Below are 11,716 nucleotides of genomic sequence, written 5' to 3' on the forward strand. Positions count from 1 at the left end.
GATACCTATCTTGGTAGCAGGCAAACATCATAGAACACAACACTGTGCAAAACAGATTCTTCTCTGGCCCCCTTGATAGTAAAATCAGGCAAAGAAGAATAGAGAAATTGAGACCTTTGGAAAATATATTCATTTCTGCATGACAAAGATACTGCAGTTTTGACCCTAAACAATTTTCTTTTCATACTGGTGTGTGTCTATGCAATTTTGTAGCAAAACTGTGCAAATGTGCAAGAATACTAAAATGAGCTGGAATGCTGATCCAGAGAGCGTAGAAAGCAGAGTCTTGTGCTGTTGTGGTGCTGAATCTTCCAGACGTCTGCTGACGTGAGGAGCCAGGCCAAGGAAAATCAAGATGAGGAGGCAATACAGACTTAAGAGCCTCAGAGTTCATGAGTGGAAATTTGGCTATTGGTGGTTGGAAAACCTGTGGTGATCCTGGCCAGAAGGCAGGAAATCTCATAGGGCCCACTGGTAAACTGTAGGACGCTGTTCTGAGACAGGTAGGGGTATGGAATCGAAATCCAGCACCAGCTAAAGGTAGATTCATATACTTTGGATCTATAACTAAGATTATCTACAGTAGAGAAAAGCTGCTGATTTCATCCTGGACTTGAAGCAAATGCAGGCACGCAGGAATTTGAAAAATCTAATACAAGTGAACAATTTTCATTCCTAAAGGGAATAAAAAGATAAGGCTCATTTTAATCTTGAATAAACTTGGCTATATACAAACTGGCCCCAAGGGACCAAGGCAGGTCATTCAGGGATCCAGTCACTAGGGATACAATAGAAAACTTAGACCAGAAACACAGCAAAGAAAATACCCAATGACTATGTTCATTTAGAGACAAGTGTTAAGGTCTAATTTGATCCTAAACCATAAAGCTACTGCCCTGAGCTGCTTAAAAACAAGGTTGGTTTGGGTTTTACAAGGCTTAGTTTATACACAGATATTATATAGACTCAGTGGTGGAAATTATAGGAAAACTAAAGGTTAGACTCAAAGAAATTATATATTTTCTATTTACCTTGGAACATTCCTCATTATTATCTGTCCCTTTAGCTATAAAATGTCACTTTATTATTCATTATTACCTAAGCCCCAGGAGGAAAAAAAAAACTTGAGTTTTTAATTACATTGTTCTTTGTCTCTTTCTGTAAAATGTAAGGCAGCAGAGACTCCAGATCAATAGGAGACGCCCTAAGCTGAGACTTCCCACATCCTTAGAAAGCAAAACAATTTTCAAAGCAACTAGAAGTTTTGTGAGAAGATCCAATAAACAAGGAGCAAACAAGGGTTATATTCTGATATCTTTATACGAATGGAACAGTTTCAGTAAATTATTCTCCTTTCTTCTGAATATCAAGCTGGCCACCAGTTTGTTTCTATCTTTAGCATGTTCTTAACTACTGCTCTTCTCTGTTTTCTGTAGCAGCTTTCTTAGAAAAGACTGTCATCGTCTTTCTTACATGTTACTTCAAATGTCTTCAGTCTTATCTCAGTATCTCTAATTCATCCTCACTCTGGTATGAGAGCTATCTGTCTGAAAGTTAAATATAGCTATGTTGTTATTTCAATGCTAAAGATATTTCAGTAGCTTACTGCACAATAAATCTAAATTCCACTACATGACATATGGAGTATTTTATAATCTGTTCCATATCTACCTTTCTAAACTTCCCCTAATAAATTCTAGCCCTATAATATCTCAGAGTTCAATGAATAGCCTTTGCTCTTGAAAACCTGCAAGTCTTTCTGTCTCTTAGACCTCTGTCTTATGTTTTTCCATCACTTGCCATGCCAAGAATCAGAAAGTGTAGTTTTTTTAAAAAAGGAGTCCGGAGTAAGGAAGAAAGGAATTCTTTCTACTTAATACCCTCTAGTAGGAAGGAGTATTTATTTTGATTTTTGTTATGGTGATTTTTATTTTGTGTCTGTTTTTGTTTGTTTTTTTTTCAACAAAATCTTGGAAAGGCAAAAATGGTTCAAAACTCTGGCAAAAATGCATTTCAAATGTGTCTCCTTTAAATGAAGGAAGGCATTGAATGTTTTTGATCAGATTCTTCCACTACAAACTCTAAGGTTTTTTTTTTTGAAATTATGCCAGTTTAAAATAAATTTTTAGCTAAAATATGGCCCATGTCAGATCTAGAACAGATTTGCTCCCAGCCTCTAAATTTCCTGCACCCTGGCCAGATAGAAGGACTGTGAATTTTGGTGAGACATTAAAAAAAAAAAAGTACTGCAATGAATAAATCCAATATATGTAAAAGTATATTGAGTTAATTAGTAATCTCTGGGGAAACAAGAGAGTTATGTTGAAGCAGCGGGAAGAGGGATGAGCACTGACAGATTGTTATGCAAAATAATAACCTTCAAATTGACCCACAAGTTAACACAGGTATAATATAATATGCAGTGTATAAAATAAACAGCTTAGGAACAGATACAGTTAAAGGGCTCTACCAAATTCGGACTCCTGAATTTTTCAGTCAGATTACTTGGATGAGCAGAATCTCATGGTTAATTTCACTATGTGACTGACATTCCTGTGAACACACAACTTATTCTCAGAAAATAATACAAATACAAGTGTACCTGAATCATATCTGTGGCTGCGAGAAGTGGGGAGCCCTGAAAGCCAGCCTATCCCATGGTCAGAGAGAAAATGTGGTTTTCGGAGACCCCGTGCTGTGTGGGGGCCACAGAGTTGTCTTACTCCCCTTCCCTAAGCATCCTTGGGAAAGGAGAACTGCCTAGCTCTCCAGTCTCAAATGCTTTCATCACTGTTACTTTACAGAGGGCTGTCTCGTAAGGAGTATAGTATGCAGGGCAACTCAGCCCAAGCAAGACTCACCCAGGATAATCAAATTGAAAGGAAGCTTCATAGTTGCCGCCAGTCACTGGCGCTTTGGAGTAATGTTAAAGGCAGGAAAGCTGCATTCTCCGATCAGAGAATAGAGAGGCGTGAGCCTCTCTGCTCTAGAGCACGCCCTCTCCCCAGGAGGCTGTGGGCGGGGCTGCCGTCTAGGAGGCTCATCCCAGGGGAGGGGGCGGAGTCTCGGAGGGCCTGCGCAGGCACTTGCTCACCGCTCCAGAGCGCAGTGCGCAGGCGCAGCGTCTCTGCACACGGCCCACTGCCGCCATCTTGGATTAAGGTGTCATGCGCGGAGCTGCTGCTCACGGCTGGGAGTTGCTTTGTCCGCCCGTCGTTTCCGGGTTTCGGCCCCGGGAACTGCAGCTGAGGGGCTGGGTGCCGGGCTTCTGCTCGCTGCCCACTGCGAGCCAGCGAAACCAGACTCGGCACAAAGGAGAAGAAAAAGGTTAGTCCTTATTTTGTTACCCAGACTCTGTCTTTATCCCCAGGAATTGTTAACGGGCTTTGCAGTGACGGAAGGAGGCCCCGGGCGAGTTTGCAGGGTAAAGCTGGTGATTTTTGTCCTGCCCGCGCCTTGGCAAGCCAGACTGACTCATAGTGTGCTTGCGTGGAAGTTGGGAGACAAGAAACAGTGCACTGTGACACTTCATGGGGATTTTGCTTAACATTTTCCGGGGCCAAACACCCATCGTGTCCCGCGTTCCCCTCTGAACCGTAGTGGGGACGCTGCTTCCCCGAGGGCCGCAGCTGCCGCTCCTCGGCCCGGTGCGGGGCGTTTACTGTAAGAGCTCGTGTGCTTCCCGCAGCCCTGTGGGGTGCACACCGCTGATCTCACACCCCTTCTCAGCAACCGGGGGTCAGAGGCGCTGCGCACACCTGCTCCGTGAGGCAGGCAGTATCCCGGGCACTAAGACTGAGAGTCTGAGCTCTCAGTGACCATCCTCTCCACATCAGGGTGGAGGACCACAGGAGGTGGCTCAGATGCTTCCAGGGCGCTTGACTCTCCTGAGGACGCAGAAGCTACAGAAAAGAATCCTCCTCAAAGCGACAGCTCCTTTTCTAGACCATTCTCCTGATGAGGTAGCACCTCACATAACCAACCAGTCCACTTTTCTAGGGAGAACTCAGGTCAGAGTGCTTTAGAGCCTAGTGCCTGGGTGGGCCCAGATGGGAGATGGCAAAGAAAGGTCTTAGAGAAGCGTATTTTGATCTGTGACAATCGGGAACCTTTATTAACCTCTAAAAGGTCCTCAGAAATGTTTCATAACTTTCCCTGTTCGGGTGTCTTCTAAACTGTAAATTCATCAAAAGAGGTCAGTGTTTCAGGGAACAGACGTCCTAGGGTGATACCTAGCAATACTACTCAGTACTGCTCTTTCTGAAAGATAAGAGAAATGCAGTATTTATCATCCGGTGGACACAAAATGTTGTGATGACCTTAAAGGCATATATTTTCAAACTGAGTTTTACTGATGTTCACTGATGTTCTTATCCAAATACAGCCGTGTATACCGTTTTCTTCTCCCTTGGAAAAGATTTCTTGAAGAATTTGTATAGAAGTCTTCATAGATGAAAACGATATAGTTTGTGCATTGTAATCTACAAAAAAATAAATATGTTAATAAAAAGAGAAAGAACATAAGCGTCAGCCTTGATTGTCATAAATACCTGAGTCCTGGTTCCAGCTATGAAACTCACTAACTGTGCCACTTGGGGAACATTGGATGAGATTTTGCCTAACCTGGGGAGAATATATGGCACAGGTTAAGTGTAATTTAGGACAGAAATCAGAATCGAGAGTAAATCTTCAATGTTTGGGTAAAGTAGGGCCCTGGAGTCCATTAATGACCTGCTCTGACCAATTTCAGGGCTTCATGAGCAAATGGTAGCAGGCCACTGCTTGTCCCAGGAGCTTACCTGGACGGAAGCATATTGGGATTGGGGGAGCAGTTCTGTTTTTGTATACAAAATCCTTTTACATTTAAAAGGAAGAATCACGCATATTAATTCCAACAACTTCATCAGGCTTGGCCACCTGGTAAGTTGCATACACACTCAGGTACTTGGAAGGTTATCACACAACTTTTTAACTGGTCAGTCAAGGCAAGGTGGTCACCTTCTCCACAGCCGGACTCCATGTTGATCCAGGAGGAGACTTACCTGGCACAGCCTGTGGGGCGCCATGCTGAACCTCGCCTCGGGTTTGGGAAGCCAGTCAAGTTTGGTTGATTCTTGTGGCCACTTCACTTCGGAACATGGTGTATATGGAACTGGAACTTTCCGAATGGGCAGGCTGAGATACCACCCCCCTCAGTAAAAGAAAACAAAATGAAACAAAACAGTCCTGTGGCATCGAGATTGGCAGCAGGCCATCCGCAGTAAAATAAGTGTCAGTAGCTCCTTCCTACCTGATGATGCAGAAGGTCTGGCTCAGGAGTTTTAACATCTGCAAGATTCTTAAGATTGTTTGCTAATGAATCTTTTTCTTTCTTTCTTTTTTTCTTTGTTTTTGGCTACCTGGGTGGTTTTGATGGCCTTACTGTCATCCAGGGGTATTCAAGGACATCTCCTTGCTTGGCCTTTGGCTTAATCGTGCTTCGGCCGTCTTGAAATGAGACCCTAGGTCCCCTCTGGTCATGTTTCCCGTATGTTTTGTAGAAACTGATAAGCCCCAGAGACCTCTGCCCATCATCAGATTGGCCTCAGAACTTTCCATGCATTTGTGTATGTTTCTGTTCTGTCCTTGCTTGCAGTTTACAAAATTTCACCAGGTGATCTCTCGTGCTCCAAGGATAGCTGAGTCGCAGTGGAAAAGGGAATGGCATGAATCCTTAAAATCAGCCCGGTAGGGAAAATGCCACACAGCCCTGGTGAAATTCACTTTTTATGAGCAGTCCTTTTTATTCAGTGTTTTCCTTCAAAAATAAAATTTTGATGCGCTCCTATCACAGTTAGATAATAGATTTTCATTCTGTCTAGGGTGAGAACGTAGAGGCCTTGGAGAAAACAACAGGGTTCAGCATAGTAGGAGATGACAACCTGAGCAAACAAGAGGTGGCAGTCCCACCAGCTCCGTGGCTCAGTGGCTGTGACAGGCAATTAGCGATCACAGTGGAGCAGCTGTAATGGGAGGCAGCAGCGATGCACTGAGTCCTTCCTGGCTCTGCTGCTTCTATTCATGGTGTTTGTGGAGACAAATAAACACTAACGCATGCTTTAAAAAACAAATGGAGTTAGATAGAATTATGAGATCAGAAAATCCTCCGTTCTAATGAAGAGTCTCCCCACCTCATGCCATAGTAGAGGAAATCAGGATTGTCAAACTATTTAATAGCAGCTTTTAATTTTTACCCATCGTGGAATTTGAAGCAATTTCTAAAGGTCACCTGGTGTGTCTAGTACAGAACCCATCGATTGTTCTTCTGCACAGGCAACAGTTAGGCTTTTTTTTTTTTTCTCTTTAATTTCACTCTTCACATTTCTGCCTCTATATAAATAAATAAAATTAGAGAATACACATCAATAAAAATAAATCTTTGCTTACTAATATATCTATTTAGTTTAAAAATGTAATGCTTTCTCTGTAGATAGGTGAACTCAGCATTGTAGTTAACATTGTAACCTCCTGCGTAAATGTTAACTGTACGATGAGTTAATGTTTCTTCATACCAGTTTATTCCCGAATTTCTATGGTACAGTATCTCCAGAGGTGCACTCACTTCCAAAAAAATGGAGAATAAAATTAATGATACAGTTAATTAGTAGGCCATGCTCCAAATAATTTACAGTTTTACCCCTGTACACGTGAACACATCATTTCCATACACCAAAAACTCTCAAATGCAAAACTTAATCAACCATTTTAAATTCAGTATTGAATACTTGAATAATCTTTATGTATTTAAATATTGTGGACACATTAAAGTTGGAATATAGCAGTGGCAAGTAGAAGCTGTCAGGTAAGATGGCTAGCTGGCTTTACTGATGTATCATGAGCACCTGAGTTGCAATAAAAGAAAAAAAAACTCAAAATAACAGAATTATGTTTGCCATATATGCAATATGGAAGTAGAAAAAGTTAAGATGCCAAAGCATTAAAAAAAATCTCAACATGACAGAATCATATTTGCAATATATGCAATATGGAGGCAGAAAAAGTTAAGATGCTAAAGTGTTGGACGTGTGAATTCAGAACTGATCCACTAGCTTGTGTTACCATTTCAAGTTTCCATAACTTTGAAGCAGATGTTTCTGAATACTCATTTATCTAGACATAAAGTATAATGAAATAAAAATATAGAAACATTTACTGAGTGCATCAGTCTGCAAAGATGCAACTTTATGCTAAAGAGACATTTAAATAAATGTACCCAAATTGATTTTGCTAAATGAGTATTTTCATGAGATTATGGGATTTGGAATTTCAGTCACAGTCAGTTTAAGAATAATTCCTTAAGAAGGCCCGTCTTACTACCCCATACCTATTTTTTAATTAAGGTTTATTTATTTAGCAGTTTGATCACTCCTGTCATCACCAATATAGGTTTCAAATTATTTTCAATTGTTTCCAACATAAACAATTTACTTTCAGAGAGTGGATATAAAGCACTTTTGAAGATACTGAAAAGAACATACAATACTATTTTAAAAGTGAAAATCAAAAAAAAATTTTTTTGAATCATAATAGTAACATTGGTATAATAAACTTTTGAAGGTTTTAACACACGTTCAGATGTACACAGTACTTTTAAACAAAAACTAGGGTTTCTTTTATGTTCTAAGGATAATTCTGAAACAAGAGACAAAAAATTTTAAAAAATTATAAAATTTAAAAAGATATGGTCTCTGCCCATCTGGAGTTCACAGTTTAATATAAGAAGTGAAACCTAAACAAATGTCTGATAAAATCAAAGTGTATTTATAGTACAAAGAAAAATGGAAACTAGGTGGAAAAAAAACAAACGGAAAAGCCAGTTTCCATAAATTTGCGAAGTTAGGTTATTTAGAGCAACCATCCTTTAGAACACAACTAAAAATGCTAGATACAATGTAAGATGAATCTTAAGAGTGTGAAAAGGGGATAATATTGATAGAAATTATCTGGTGCAGTTTAAGCAACACACGAACCCAGAGGAATAAGCAGAGATCTATAGCTGCCGTTTTGCCACACGTAGAAAGATTGTCACCGTCAATGAGAACTCTGAGGAGCTTATTTCTGATAGAAGGAAAATAATCCAGTGAATCCAAGTTGGAATTAAAAGCAAATAAAATGTAAATAAGCTGATTCATCCAATGATTGAATACATCAGTGATGCTAAAATATAATTTTTTTAAAAATAAAAATTGAAGTCAGTGGCAGCACTAACATATGATGGGAAGGGTAAGTGGAGATAAAGGTGTTCTGAGATCTTTGCATTGTACATTACATTAAGGATTGGGAGAAAGAAAAAGTCCTTATAAGATGAAGATAAATCTCAAGCAAAAGAATATTGGCAGAACTCAAAGCTGCAACAACACATTTTTTGAGGGCTTATTATGAACCAGATACCATGCTAGGTACTTCACATGCATTATTATATTCTGTGCTTACAACCGTTTCATCAGTTCATAACATAGAATTGCCCAAGGGAATATGGCTGGTAGTTATTCTAAAATTCATTTTTCCAAACTTTAAAACCAATCTCATAAAAATCTACCAGGTAGGATGTGAAGATTAAGTAAGGTAATACATTTACATATTGCATACAGCTCAGTGCCTAAGACAGAGAGTGTTCTTTAAACATTTTTATATTACTGTTACTGTCATTGATTCCTTCATCCATGACGCATCAGCATCTTCTAAACTTAGATGGCTGCACGTGTGCTTGTGTGTTTGAAGAATAGCTGGATTTTGATGATTTATTTTATGATAAAAGGAGAGTTTAAGTGCCTCGCCATGAGGACTTCCCAGATCTCTTTACATCACCACTGCCACTCATCATAACTACTTATATTGTGTTACGTTGTCTGCTTGTGAGATGAGCATTTCATGGAGTGGGAGACAGAAGGATTCTGTAGCACTTACCTGGTTTCCTCTGGCTGCTTCCCTACTGCTCTGTGAACGTGGATGCCAGGAGGTTTGCAGGGGCTCTTCGTTCGCTGACTCGGATACGTTTCAGCTCTCATCTTCCTGGTTATTATTTGCCGTATTTGATGCTATGAATCACCTCTTCTCTCTCGAACTATTTTCTTTCTCTGGCCTCTGTGAGGCCACGCTCTCATCTAGCTCCTCAGAATTTGTAGTCTTCCTTGTTACTCTTTTTCTGAGAGTCTGACAAATCCAGTCTTACTTAAGACTTCGTCCTGGGTCCCCTTTTCCTGCAATTTTACAAACCCTCCTTAGACAATCTCAGCTTTTAAAAATTGGTTCAAATAATCCTGTGTGAAATACATACCATCGGAATAATAGCTCAGGGATCTTAAACCAGGGTAATTCTTGCCCTTAAAATTCCTGCTTTCAGAGTTCACTACAGTTTCTGTGTCAAGAGCTACGCCTTCCAGATTCATATAATAAGGTAACGTGAACCAGTTCTCACTCCTAATGCAACGGACACTTACAAGAAAATCACACGTTTTACATTAAGGTGTACAGTGTAAATATAGCTTCTTTGAAGTCTTTCACTTATGTGCTCCTCTTGTGGCTGCATTTAATTACTTAAAACGTGTACTTTAGGTGGGGATAAAATTTAAACTTGATGATTTACTGGTATCTTAGTAATTTTTGTTTTAAATTTTCTAGCTTGGAGGTCTCAGTTTATTTTGGCAAAACACTTGTTTTGTTTTGTTCTGTTTTTTTTTTTTTTCAGAGTTTCACTCTGTAAGGCATCTCCTGCAGGGGCTATTGAACTCCTGATGATGGGGGATAAGAATTCTGAGACACATTCAGTGTCCTTCAGAGGTTTACTGTTCTCTTCTGTGCATGTGGTTTGTGGTGTGCCCTGTGAACTCGCGATGATTGAGGCATGACTCGATATAAGAGGATTTAGGGCAATACGCTGCTACCATAGCCTGGACTTCAAGGCCAGAAACTGGGCTTCTTTCCTGAATCTGGGGCTGTGATGGTCCTCTAGTTTTCCTAGTATCTCGGTGGTCCCACACAGGGGTATGTGGGAACTTGTAGATTCCCCCAGTTCTATTCTTTGTTACGGAAACAGCAATGTGTAGGACTCCAGAGACTCCTAGCCTCCCCTAGAATGGTGTGGGTATGACTAGGGGATTGTCCTTATGATTTCTCCATGTTCTTCTGTGTCCCCTTTGTGCCTCTCTAAGCCCTCCACCTCCTGTGTAAATAGTTCCCATATGAACTTGCCTCTGTTGAAATATCTACCTTAGTTTTTCTTTTCCTGATTGGACTGACTGATTAAAAGAAGTCACATTATGGGTATAATAATGCCCCCCAAAATGTCCTCGTCTTAATCCTCAGAACCTGGGAATATGTTAGGTTACTTGCCAAAGGGGAATTAAGACTGTAGACGGACTTAAATTTGCTAATCATACAACCTTAAAATAAGGAGATAATCTTGGGTTATCCAGGGGGGCCCCAATGTTCTCCTCTCCTTCAGAAGGAACACAGCCCGGCTCACACCCAGATAGCCCCATGAGACTGATGTTGGACTTAAAACCTACAGATCTGTAAGATAATATACTTATATTGTCTTAAGCCACTAAGCTTGTGGTGACTTGTTACAAATCAGTTAGAAGACTGATACTGTGATTGCACAGCATAGTGGCAAAAATGCATTGGTTAAATAAAACTCCAGATGTTTATTCCTACTCTTCTGGGATTCAGGTGGTTGCAGATTATTTTCTGATGGGTATATGTCCCTTAATATCTAGGGAGAGGCATGTTAAATTCAGCATCTTCTTGAAGAACTTTCTGTGTTTGCTCCCAAGACTGGTCTTTCTCCTGTGTTCTTAATCTTATTCACTTGTCTCTGCCAAAAACCCAGACCTCAGCTTGAGTCTTCTCTCTCTCTCTCTCTCCATTCACTGCTCCTTTCCCCAGTCACTGAGCCAGTTGAGTTCTTCTCTGTCTAGCTCTTAATCTGTTTGCTTATTTCTGCCTTTATGCCATTTCTATCACAAAGGTCACCAAGACCTGATTTATAGCAACTGCCTGCTCCTCCCACCCCTGCTCTTTTTTGTCTACAGCACCGTTTAGGAACTTTTACAAAGCCCAAATCCAGGCATGTTATGCTCCAAGTATTTCCATGGTTTCTCATTGCCTTTAGGGCTGAGTCTTAGAGTGACTAATACAGTTCTTCATGGTCTCTGCTCCCTTCTCATCATTTGCATTCATCACACTACTTGCACTCAAAACTCTAGTTATTTTGAGCTTGAGATCTGCTAATGCACCATGCTCCCTCCTGCCTCTAGTAATCATGCTTTTCCTTGGCCAAAAATATTTTTCCATTACTCACTCCCCTCTCTGTTGCTAGCCTAGCGTCCACTAATGCTTTAGGTTCTATATTTGTCAGAGTTCTCCAGAGAAATAGCAGGTTTTGTATTTGTTTGTTTGTTTTAAATGAAGAGATTTATTTTAAGGAATTGACTCACAGGATAATGGAGGCTGAAAAGTCCCAAAGTCTACAGTTGGCAAGCTGGAGACCAGGAGAGCAGAGAGGGTAGTTTGGCTCCAGTCTGAGTCTGAAAGCCTGAGATTGAGAAGAGCCTGTGGTGTCAGTTCCAGGCCACATGCCCACCTGCTCAACACCTAGAAAAAGTTGATGTTTCAGTATGAGTCTTAAGGCAGAAGAAGAGCCATGTCCCAGCTCAAGGCAGTCAAGTAGGACATT

The 11,716-nt window shown here is 40.6% G+C and overlaps 2 long non-coding RNA genes across 3 annotated transcripts; one reads left to right on the forward strand and one right to left on the reverse strand.

Annotated features, from left to right (window-relative positions):
* Positions 1-3,191: 3,191 nt before the first annotated feature.
* On the forward strand, positions 3,192-5,941 carry LOC140701179 (uncharacterized). Of its 2 annotated transcripts, XR_012080103.1 has the most exons (3): positions 3,192-3,327; positions 5,636-5,752; positions 5,862-5,941. It is a non-coding gene; the product is annotated as an uncharacterized lncRNA (long non-coding RNA). The 2 variants fall into 2 exon arrangements; XR_012080102.1 differs by lacking the exons at positions 5,636-5,752; positions 5,862-5,941 and adding an exon at positions 3,837-4,524.
* LOC140701178 (uncharacterized) lies at positions 4,310-5,181 on the reverse strand. Its single transcript, XR_012080101.1, has 2 exons — positions 5,043-5,181; positions 4,310-4,481 (listed from the first exon to the last, which is right to left on the reverse strand). It is a non-coding gene; the product is annotated as an uncharacterized lncRNA (long non-coding RNA).
* Positions 5,942-11,716: the final 5,775 nt, after the last annotated feature.

This window comes from Vicugna pacos, chromosome 14 (assembly GCF_048564905.1).
Source record: "Vicugna pacos chromosome 14, VicPac4, whole genome shotgun sequence".
Lineage (NCBI taxonomy): Eukaryota > Metazoa > Chordata > Mammalia > Artiodactyla > Camelidae > Vicugna > Vicugna pacos.